The 11643-nt window shown below is 35.5% G+C and overlaps 1 long non-coding RNA gene across 2 annotated transcripts; it reads right to left on the minus strand.

Annotated features, from left to right (window-relative positions):
• Positions 1–7842: 7842 nt before the first annotated feature.
• LOC135413546 (uncharacterized) lies at positions 7843–9624 on the minus strand. Of its 2 annotated transcripts, none has more exons than XR_010430282.1 (3): positions 9278–9624; positions 8292–8348; positions 7843–7980 (listed from the first exon to the last, which is right to left on the minus strand). It is a non-coding gene; the product is annotated as an uncharacterized LOC135413546 (long non-coding RNA). The 2 variants fall into 2 exon arrangements; XR_010430281.1 differs by lacking the exon at positions 9278–9624 and adding an exon at positions 9156–9266.
• Between the last annotated feature and the right edge of the window lie 2019 nt (positions 9625–11643).

Genomic DNA, 11643 nt, shown 5'->3' on the forward strand with positions numbered 1-11643 from the left:
GGATGGTCACAGATGGAAGCTGTGAAATTTGGTTGTTGTTTTTTTTGTTCTAGGGGATTATGTTGTAAAGTCTTCAGTTTTATAGAGGTGACACACATCTCCTGGGATGCACCTGGGGACTATCAGAATGATAAAGGAGCTTTGTTTTTTATAGTCATCTATTTAAATACTACTCAGTAAAGAAGACTTCTTTCCTGTATAGCCTACAGTCAACCCCTGAAGTACTTCAGCAGAAAAAGCATTATGTTCTAGCAGTTATTCTGTCACTTTTCACACTGTGACCCATCTGTACAGGTTTTCTGTTTGCTCTGTGAATCTGCCTCTTTCCTATTGACAAGTCATTTGGAGATCTTGAAAGGATAGTTGATCTAATTGTCTTTCACTTGTTTTTACCTTCAACAAATTTTCTTTCCTCTCTTTTCGCTCTCAGTATATCATCTTTCTTCCATACATAAATACAACAAAATTGTCAAACTGAAATTAAGAAAAATAGACTTTTAAGAACACTGATACTTGTAAATACATATACCTATTTTACAAGTTTGTTCTGTGTCATAACTCAGCTGTGGCTTTTGAAAAGACAGGTGAAAGAAATAATTAAGGTAAGTGTTGTCAAGTAAACCCAAAGTTGTAAGTTTGCTTCATAAAGCCAACAGGGAGTGAAATTAGGGGATACGTCTCAGATATTGAACAAGATGTCTTATTAAATCACAATTAATAATGCTAAGACAGGAGACCGAATGAATTACTAAATAGCTTGCTGACAGTTTTATTAAAGTTGTTAATGAAGCTGTAAAATGGGCTAGTCCCAACCCTTAAGGAGTGCCTTTTCTATCCCAGTTCAATAGATTATACAATGAGTTTCTGTGTTTCTGGAGGCTGTGGATGATACACATATTGGTGAAGCAGACACTCTGAATAATGCAATACTTGGAAGAATTTAATTGCCTGATTAAATGGCTGTAATAAAACATCATGGGTCCTAATACAAGCAGAAGTTGAGAAATGATCTTCCCACTGAGCACAGCACTGGTAAAACTGCTGCCAGAGCAACGTTATTAACCCCATTTCATGAAAGTTTCAAATCCAAAAATAATGCAAGCACTCGCAAATAAGTCTTATAGGCAAGTTTTATGCAGTTCAGTTGGTTTTTCTAATTAACAAAGAGATTGAGAGTTAACTTCTTGTAGTTGCTTACACAAGGGAATTATATTACAGAATAGGAGAAAGTGGGTCTTTAATCCGAGAGATATAAACTGAAATTAGGCAACTAAAACTTGGAACAAGGTCAAAGTACCTATTAATGAAAGTAATTAATACTAGAGCAGTTTGGAAAAGTTGGCGGGAGAGTTTTTCCCTTTACAACCTCTAAGAACAGTCTGAATTATCTGAGAACTGGAGATAAACAGCTTCTATGAGGAATTCTGTATCTTTTATCATTACAGAGGCTAGGCATTCTTGGGCACTTCTTTTTATTGCTGTTGATACTTAGCCCTACATTAGTGAACTACTTCAATTTGATATGTCCTCTGTAAACACTCTATATAATTCAAAAAATATTTTTTCCTAAAATCTGGAAATTCTAGGCATGCCCTTCATTTAAAATAATAGCTTCGGTATTGCTCTTATAGTGCTTGTTAATCTGCTAAGATAACAATTAAAGTAAAGTCTCATGTTTCAGAACTTCAGGTAGTCATACTCTAATGGTCAGGAAGGGCTTTCTGCCCTATTCCCCATGAACAGGTACAGGAACATTAATTACAGTATAAAATTTTAAGATAACCATCCACAGTTTTGGTAAACTGCAAAATTTTTTGCTTGCAACTGTGGCAGTTTAGAAGGTGATTAGCAAACAGTTCAGGCATCCATGTGTGGAGGGTAGAGGGGACAATAGGGAGAGTAACCTTGACAGCTAGCACAGGCAAAGAGCCCCTGCTCAGCAGACATCCTTCGATTCCTTGCTGGTGTGTTGTGTTCCCAGGATCTGGGTCAACTGATTTCTGGACTTGGGTCCAAGGTGGAATAATCTATTAGCACTTAAGACTGACTGTATTTTTCTTCAGAAAACAAACAAACAAAAAAAGCCTTTTGTTTCCATTCTCTTTCAGAGAAAAAAAAAATACAGTGGCATCCAAACTTGTTAGAATTACTTCCAGGTAATTTTTCTTTTCTTTATGTAGTCCTGGAGATAGTAGGCTTGTGCTTATTTTAACTAGCTAATTTATACTATTAAAGTATTACTAAATAATATTTAATAAGGATCAGATATCTTGTGTAAGATAAAAGTCACTGACACCAAATTTTTCAGTATGTCCTCAGAATAGGCTAGATGTACAAGTTTTTAAAGCATCAGCAATAAAATTTTGTTTGAAAAATTCATTATTATTATGCTAGGAAGTATAACCAGTTGTACAAAGAACTGGGTTTGTACTGTAGAAAAATATTGTCCTTTAGTATTTTAAGATTTAAGAAAAATCTTAATTGCCTATTTTCTCCATTCTTTAAGTGCATTTTACAAGAATCTGCTCTGGTTTATGGGTTCTTTCTGAAAGGAAATTAGAGTTATCTCTGAACTGTTGCATTATTCAAACAAGTTTATCCAGTGTTAAATATCCTATCTCATTTCCAATTTTACTTTGAAATTACCTGTTCAAACCCAAGGATATTAATTATTTTCTTGTAAATTTGTTTTGCAGAATCAAGTGTTACAGATATCTTTGGGACCTGGAGCAGCCACTAGCTAGCACTCATTACAGCTGTTGGGAATAATACTAGAGGATTCAAACTATAAAATGTGTTTCCCAGCCAATTCTGTAACAATATTCTTCATAGGCCAAGTACTATATGACACATATTTAACAAATCCTTGATTACTTAATGGAATTCAGAGCCATTTTTTCCCTACTGTGTCAGGAATGATAGCTCCTTAATTATGCACTTACCCAATCTTCTGCATTTTAAACAAAACTTCAAAATTAAGCATCTTCCTGATATTCAACAGCTCCTCTAGTAAGGGATATTTTCATCAAATCCATAATTAGAGACTTATAAATACGTATCCATATAAATAATTTGAATGAAAAGTCTCACAAAGACTCTAAAAGAAATCTTCGCACAACTCCTGCTTAAAGTCCAAATTCATTAAGGAGATTATTCTTTCTTTCCAGGGATGCCCTATTAGAAAAGACAAGCCAAGATAAGCCAAGACAGCTGTGCACGGCTGGAAGGGTGTGAGCTTTCTACCAGCCTGTAATAGCACCATAAGTGTCTTATGATTGGAATTTGTGGTGAGGAGGAGAAAGAAGAGAGAGAACAAGATTAGTAATTAACTTCTAAGTACTACCAAAATGAAGCTGAGGAGAGGATATAACATGCACATACACACTCCTGCTACTGTCTTAGGAAAGTAAATGTAGAAACAAGTAGCTCAGATCTTACTAAAAACCATGCCGTTGTGTATACACATCTGCCTGTTTTCAATTTTAATAGTGGTATTTAATTATACTTTCTCCAGTTTGTAGTAATTTTTTAATGCGTTATATTGGAAGTAAGCTTTACTTTTTTTAGGACATAAATAATAGTAAATTGCTTTAACAAAAAAGTAGAACCTAAATTTCATGTCATAAAAATTGTGTACTAAGTGATTGTCTCCTGCCTGAAGACAAATAAGGATGAAAATTATTTATGAAGAGATTTCATGTTTAACTATGGAGAAAGAAAGAGTTATAAAACTCATTTAGAAGTTAAAGTTCTGAGAAAAGGACTTGCTGAAGACAAAAGCTAACACTGACTTGAAATGAACCTCAGCATTTATGTTAATGAAGCCTGCAGGAGTTTCAGCATCACCCTTTGATGCCTTCTGTTTAATTCCCTTCAGCAGGAGATAAGTGCATATATGCCCTGAAGACCTGAGTGTCAGCAATTTGTACAATCAGACCTTCCTTCTGAATCTTTGAATCTTATGAGGGCTGTATCACAGTAGCATTTATGCATGTAAGTTTCTATTGATATCAGTACAGTTGGGAGCAAGTTTAAATAGGCTACATTGTGTATGTATATGTCTAACTAAGCCAATCACACTGGGCTTCTGTGATGAGAAGATGGGCCTTTCCAGTGCACCTCATATGAAAATTCACATAAAAAACTGTTGAGTCTATCACATTCTGAGTTCACCTGGAAGTAAGCGAGAGAGCTTCCTTGTAGGTTGTTGCTTAACTTGCTTTAGTGATTAGGATTGTTCAGAAGGAGCAACTATAGAAAGAACTAAATACTTTCACTTAGATTTATGGGGACTTTTCTCATTGTTTTCTCAGAGTAAAAAAGTCATCTGGCACCTGGGTTTTGTTTGACATCAATTTTTATTGCCTTCTTTAGTTATTGTCTTCCAAACAGCAACATTTAACTCATATTTTCAGCTTTTAGCACAGAAAAAAACAGGGTTAAAATTGAAAACCACTTTGTGAAAAGAGGAAAATTGTAATGCCGAGCTTGCTAGTGTGAAATGCAAATGCATTTTTCTTCCCTTGGCATGTTTATTCCAGCAGTGATATCAGCATACCATTCACTGGCACAAATCAGTATGCTTCTTTCTCAACAGTATGTACATATTCTTCCTCTATGTATAGATACACAGAAAAGAAGTAGACGCAAAAATCTGAGACAAGTGAATTTATTTTCAGTTTTTCATTACACCACTGCTCTTTTTCCCAGCTTGAACAGTTGACAATCTACTGTGAATGACAGAAGTAGAAGCATATCCTGCATAATAGAAATCTAAATGAAAAAGTACCCTAAACAACATGCATTTTGCCAGTTAAGACATCTGGAAGATTTGCAGGACACAAAGATAAAATTTGCAGGTATCAAGAATTTCCAACAAAGCAACAAATATATTCCCTCTTTCAACACTTGTACTGTGTAAGTACTAAAAATAACCCATTTATTTTCCCTAATCTCTTTCATTCTTCATGTGATCCAGTTTGTGATTATCTCCCATTTCTTTCTCATTCATTGTATTTATAATTATTTTTTAAAGTATTTTTTTTCTTTCCAGAATTCTAGCATATTAACATATACTCCTGCTTGACTTTCAGCTGCTATAATTTTCCCAGTTGTGTCTATGCTAAGCAAAATTATATTTCATCTTCTACTGTATTAAGAGAGTTTGCAAACATTGTTCCTGTACACATCTTTTCTAGGGTGGTAGTTCACTAGTGCAGTCTTTGGAAACCCTGACAGTCAGCAGACAGTTTCCAAGGTCAAGAATCATAGAGAGGAAGTTCTTCTCTGATAGCAGAATTCCCAAACTCCCTGACCACCATAGATAGATTAAACAAAGTGACATCAATAACCATAGTTTATCTATTTTCTGGTAACAGTTACAATTCAGGGGTCTTCTAGTTTATAATGTGAAGTGCTGGAGAAAATTAGGTTTCTTCGCTGTTGGTAGCACCTCAAGCATTCCCTTCCTCTCATGAGGATTTGAAGGATCCTAGTCAGTTTTACTTCAAACTTTTTGCCTTAGCTGCTCACTCCCGTTGGTCATGTCATTAATACTGGTGATCTTTCATTTCTCTATCAAATGCCAGAGAAAATTCCAGAACTGAGAAAAAAAAGGTTGTTTGCTATTGTCAAAACTAATATTACAGTACCAAGTTTAGAATTTGGACTAGAACTGATAAAGCTAATAAAACCTGTCTGTTCTTTGGTTCTGCTCTACAGCCTGCTTTTATGTTCTTCTGCTAACATTGAGGTTAGGGTATTAAATTACACTAATTTCTTGCAGTTGACAAGGTTGCATCACAGTTAGAACGAACTTAGCCAAGCAGGAAATGCTACCCTAGGCAGCTGTTAGCAAAGACAAGGTCAGTGAAACAGAGAACAGAGAGAAAATTCATATGAACAACATTAAAATTAAATGGTGGTAAGATGTCTGAATTGTCTAGAATGAAGACTTTGTGATCTTTTAACAGCACTTTCTAAAGGCCACCACTGGAGATATAATTAAGTGTAGCTAATGCGAGTGCAAGTAGTCAGGTTGTAAAATCAAAAAAAGCTGATTGTGACTGGAAGTAATTTGTTTGGGAGTTTTTTTGATCAATGTCAGTTCTACTATATTTTGAGAATTGAGAACAGATATTTTTAAGAGGTATTTCAGCAGTACCAATTACAAAAAAAGGAGACTTTGCTACTATTATTAGAAGAGGTCATTTGCTTGACTCTCTGGAGTAGCCAGACATGGTGGACTTTTCTCTAGGGCTGATTCAGAAGAGGTGGGAATGGAACACCAGCTCTCTTGCTGTATGGCACTTATTTTCCTCTAGTTCAAGAATACACTATCGTTTTAGTTTAATGACAATCACCTTGTGATGTACCCAATAATGAAACCACTTCAAAATCATCATCTTTGTTTCCAGGGTGATTATTTGCTCCTTAATTATGTGACCTGTTACTAAAGTGCTTTATTGGCATTACACATTCCATTGTGCTTACCTAAAAGGCTGTCCAATTTATTAACAGTGTTAATGGAAAAAAGATTCCTAAGTAATTGCAAAATGCTCTTAAGTATTTTATCTTAGTGCTGTTTAATGTAGCATTTACCCTAGTATTTTGTGAAACTACTTCAATGTTGTTTTTGATAATGATATAGCTAGAAAGTAGATCTATCACTTTTGTTTTTTTTAAATGAGATTGAAAATATTCGTGTATTTTGAATCTTTTGCATCATCTGTTCTGCTTGACCTTCATTTGAAAAAGGACATCACCTCTCTGGAGAATTTTGTTATTTCTACAGCATGCCACGAGATGTCAGTGTTTTAGAATATTACTTTGGTCACAATCTGCTATTGAAAGCCCCATTCTGTGCTCTGTATTGTTTAAGGTTTAATGGCTGAAGTAATTTTTGATATTTTTGGATTAATAATATAAACTGATTGAATCACTCCCAACTCGAAATGGAAAACAAATAATTAAAAAAAAAAGAGAGAGAAACATATAAGTGTCCCCCTGAAACCACATTTTTATTCCTTTTTTAAAAAATGGTACCTTGAGCAAATCTTTGTGGGTTTGGTCTGTAGTGGGTACTTAATCACTCTTGGAGTTTTGACTTGTTGGGTTCTCTGAATTAGAAATGGCACTACAGTTCCTGGGTTTAGTGAGAGCCAGTAGCTAAGTCAAGCCCAGGTCTGATACTGCATAGCTTGAGAAAGAAAAGACTGATAATCTGGAGGTTTAAAACTGGGGAATTCACTTCCTTAAATTGAAAAATCATAGTAGTTAGCAGCACGATGCTGCAACTGTCTGAATGTAAAAGTTTTATGTCAATGGGGGCAGGGGAGAGGGAGTGAAAGGGCAGTGGGTGAACAGGTGGCAATATGATCTTTCTAAGGTCTCGGTTAAAATTCAAATACATATCTTTTGCAGCAAAATGGTATTAAGTATTTTTCCCTCAGGCTTTAGTAACCTCTCTCTGCAGCTCTAAATTAGTTTCCTGAAGGTGAAAATACACAATGAAATGTTCCATTTTGAGAGTAATTTCTCAGGTAGGTATATTACTAATAAGTAGATAAAGCTGTCACACAAGCTGCAGTAAAGAATTGGGAACATTGACTCTAAGATATGCTATTATTAGACCTGAGGCACATTTTTTTTAAATGGGAATATAAAATTCTTATTGTCCTCTAGCAAGTGGAGTACATAAAAACAAATTAGTATATATGGTATATGATATACATGGAATGCATCATACAGTATTTATGGAAAAAATAATGAAAAATCAGACAATATTGCCAAACATGATTCAAATGTGAGCCTGATAAACCAAAAGCATTAAAAGCAATTTATATTTCATATTCTGGAAATAAAAGAAGTATATTCAGTTAGAACTAGCTCTGGTAGCATCACCAAGGCAAAGACACGTTGGTTTTTTAGTAGAAGTTATTTTTTTAATGTCCATCATTTGGTGTATATTCTCTCCCACTGCTAAAAAAGGCAAAACAATTTTCAAAAAAGAAAAGGAAAAAAGAAAAGTTTTTCTTTCTGGTAATGATGTAAGGACTCTAGGTCATGAGTCTAATGCCCTATTTTTTTGCACCATTTAGTCTTACGAAATAACTACCCCTGTCTTCTGCAGAAATATTCTCATTTGCAGTTCTTCCTTAACATTATGCTTCCTCAGCATAGATTTTTTTTTTTATAGCAGGACAGTGCTTGCCCAAAGTGCACAGTTGCTCACCCAGTCACTGGCCCACAGCAAGTGAGGTGCGTTCACTTGCTGCTCACCAGGGTCTCACCTGCATTTTCTACATGCATCTCCTGGCTTTTGAGTCCATAATTTCACTTGCTTCCTTCTGAAATGGTAAGTCAATTGTGAATACACAGGGAAGGAAAAGGAATAATGAAAATATAACTTCTTCTATGTGCTCATACTCTAATTTCAAAATACCTGCTAATTTTACACATCTGTCTCTTCAAGTAACTGTTGTCAGGAAAAAAATACTTCAAATTACCCTCTCTATATATTTCTTTATAAAAAAAATCACTAACTAAGATGTCCTGAAAGGCAACAGAATTTATCTATATTCCACTCACAGAAAAGGAAACCGTAATAAGTAGTTCAGCAGACTCTGAAGCATCCAAAAATGCTGTGGTGATTGTTAATCAGCTTGGTTTATCTGCAGAAGTGTGCTTCAACTTAGAAAGGAATATATGAATAATTCACCTTGTCTGCTGCTTACTGCTATCTGCTGTTGATCTAACATGCAAAAGGAAATCGAGCTGAGATAGCCACTGTTGTTTGGATTTGTATAAAATATTTTCTTATTCAAACACTATTAAAAAAGATTTTGATGTGCCTAAGTTTATTCTCTGGAGCAAGTTTCCTACTTCCACTGCTCACTAACAGCTGAGAGTTTTCATGCTCCGCGTTTTCAGTTATAATAGTCAATACAACTTAGTACGAAATTGTAGTGTCATGGATGGCTGTACAATTTCACTGTTTCAATCAACAACAGGAAGCTATTGAACTCGAGAAAAAACATGACTTTCACAAAGGCTCTGCTAATATTACAACAGGAGAGTAATAAGGAAACAAGTAATTTCAACATGCACCACTGACTTACACTTACACGAACACACATACAGATACACGTATGTACCTTTAAAACACTATGCATTTCCTATACTGGAATGGTTCTTTCAAGGATTTTGTATAATTTGTATCACGTGCCTCTTGATTTGCTGGGAATTTTTTACTATAGAAGAAAAAAATTTGAAATACCTGAAAATAAGCAGAATTACTTCTTTTTTCTTTTTTTTCTTTGTTTTTCCCTTTTTTTTTTCTTTTTTCTTTGTTTTTCCCTTTTTTTTTCTTTTTTCCCTGTATTGATATGATTGGATTCCCTGTGGCAGAAAAGGGTTGTTCTTCAAACATACAATTTCCTGTGGAGCCCTAAGCAATCAGTGTTCAGTGAACTGCTTCTGCCCTAGAGCTCAGAGGGAGAAGTTACTTAGGCTTGAAACAGTCTTACATTGTTGGTATCTTTTTGAGGAGCACCATGTACAAAAAGAGCCTTCATGTGACCTCTGTGGTATCTGTGAAACATCAGTATGTCATAGCTGCATGTCCTGGGGCTGTAAAGGGTCACTGGTGTGCACTGAGTCCTCACCTCGGACACAGCTTACATGTATTTGGAAATTTTGAAGAATGGCCCTTAACCTGAAGTGCTGTACTCCAATGTGCTATTCTGAGAATGTTTTCTAATAAACAAATAACACTCTTCACCTAGAGACATTAGGCTGTAGATGTTCTGCTAAGTAGAGCAGCTGAAAGAAAGTCTGTGACTTACAAATTAAGTGTTAACATTGAATATTCATGATAGCAAACCTTAATGGCTCCTTCCCATGAGATCTGCTCGCTGAACCTCAGCACTTAGGCTGTGACCCTGACTTGCCTTCAGCTTAATGATAGTCTACAGAAACAGCACAGGCTCAGAAGCAGGACTTAAAGGATTTTTTCAACTTTATCCCTATGCTAGGTTATTTGTAGCTTCCATCTGCTGCCTTCACTCATCCATGTGGAGGCAAAGCTGTGACCATATTCCATGCAGGAATTCAAAGTGTCCTGTCCTGCCCCTACTGTGCTATCATTACTACTGTAATGGTCAAGCTATAAATATATATAAAATGTGTTTGCAATCCTGTGGTATTTCAATAATTTTTCCCTTCCCTAAAATCTTTGATAATTATCCTGCAATATCTATTCCTGATGCGAAGTACCTTTATCTTTGGTTTTGAGACATTCACAACCACCCACTTCTGAGAAGTACAGAGAGTATCAGTTTCCTTCTTCAAGGCATTGCAAACAGTACCTTGCCACTCAGACTAGATGATTCAAATCAACATCAGGCCACTAGCCCTGCCTCTACATCCTAAATGATAACAGTTAAACACTTTCCTGTGTTGGCTGAAAATAGGAAAAATATTGAAAAACACCCTAGGCAAATGCTAGTATCCCTGAATTTTGGCTTATTGTGTCTCTCCTTCATTTAAGAGCCAATCTACCTATTTCTTTTAGTTTTGCCAGGCAAAGCTGAGATCCTCATTATTATATCCTCAATTTGGTTCCCCTTGCCTTTGCACTGTGAAGTGTAAAAAATACTTTACAAGAAATCTTTTTTCATATTTTTCCCATAGAGTGGGTGAATGTAGGGAGTAGAAGCAAACCTCACTGGCATATTTAGCGGCAATTCATATTAAGAAATGCATATAATGAAAGTTCAGTACTCTCAAATATATAATAGTTTTAAGCAATAAATTAAATCTGGTATCTTTCTCAGCTTTCAGTGAGCTTGCAAAGTACTCCTGTTACCAGGGTTCATTACCATATAAAACCTTTCATTATAAGTAAGTTTAAGAACCTACCATCCTTTCCATCACAACTCTGCAAAGTTTTAAAACTCAGCTATAAAATTTCAGAAGTAGACAAGCTGGTTCACAAGGTCACAGATAGCAAGCATCCTTTTTCTATATTTTTAGGGAAAATAATTTATGCACTTTTAAAAGCACCAAGGTTGGCCTTTCTGCTGCTGAAATCTGTTTTTAATGCTGACACAGAGTTACAGCTTAGAGTGATGTGGAACAAAAATGCAGACCACAATGAGAACAAGAAGAAAGATAGTCTATTCTTTTGAAATAGGAGCTCATATTCCCAACCTATTACTCTAGTTAGTGGGTTTGTTGCTGCTGTTGTTGATTGAGGCCAATATTGTGAGGATTATTAAATGCTTTGGGAGCAGAAGCTATAAGTACTTTTGACAAATATTTGGCATTGTAAATTGGATCCTCTGTATACAAAAGAAGAATTGTACTTATTTTTTGGTTGTAGTAAAACTACTTTTAGAATCATAGAATCATCAGTGTTGGAAAAGACTTACAAGATCATCCAGTCCAACTGTCCACCCGGCATTACCCCTTTAGCCTCTTAACTACTAAATCATATCACCAATGCCAGATCCAGATGCCTCTTGAACAGCTCCAGGGATGGTGACTCCACCACCTCCCTGGGCAACCTATTCCTATACCTGACCACTCTAACGATGAAAATTTTTTTCTAATATCTAAACTGAAATTTCCCTGTCTCAGCTT

The sequence above is a fragment of the Pseudopipra pipra genome, chromosome 1, assembly GCF_036250125.1.
Source record: "Pseudopipra pipra isolate bDixPip1 chromosome 1, bDixPip1.hap1, whole genome shotgun sequence".
In the NCBI taxonomy this organism is placed as follows: domain Eukaryota; kingdom Metazoa; phylum Chordata; class Aves; order Passeriformes; family Pipridae; genus Pseudopipra; species Pseudopipra pipra.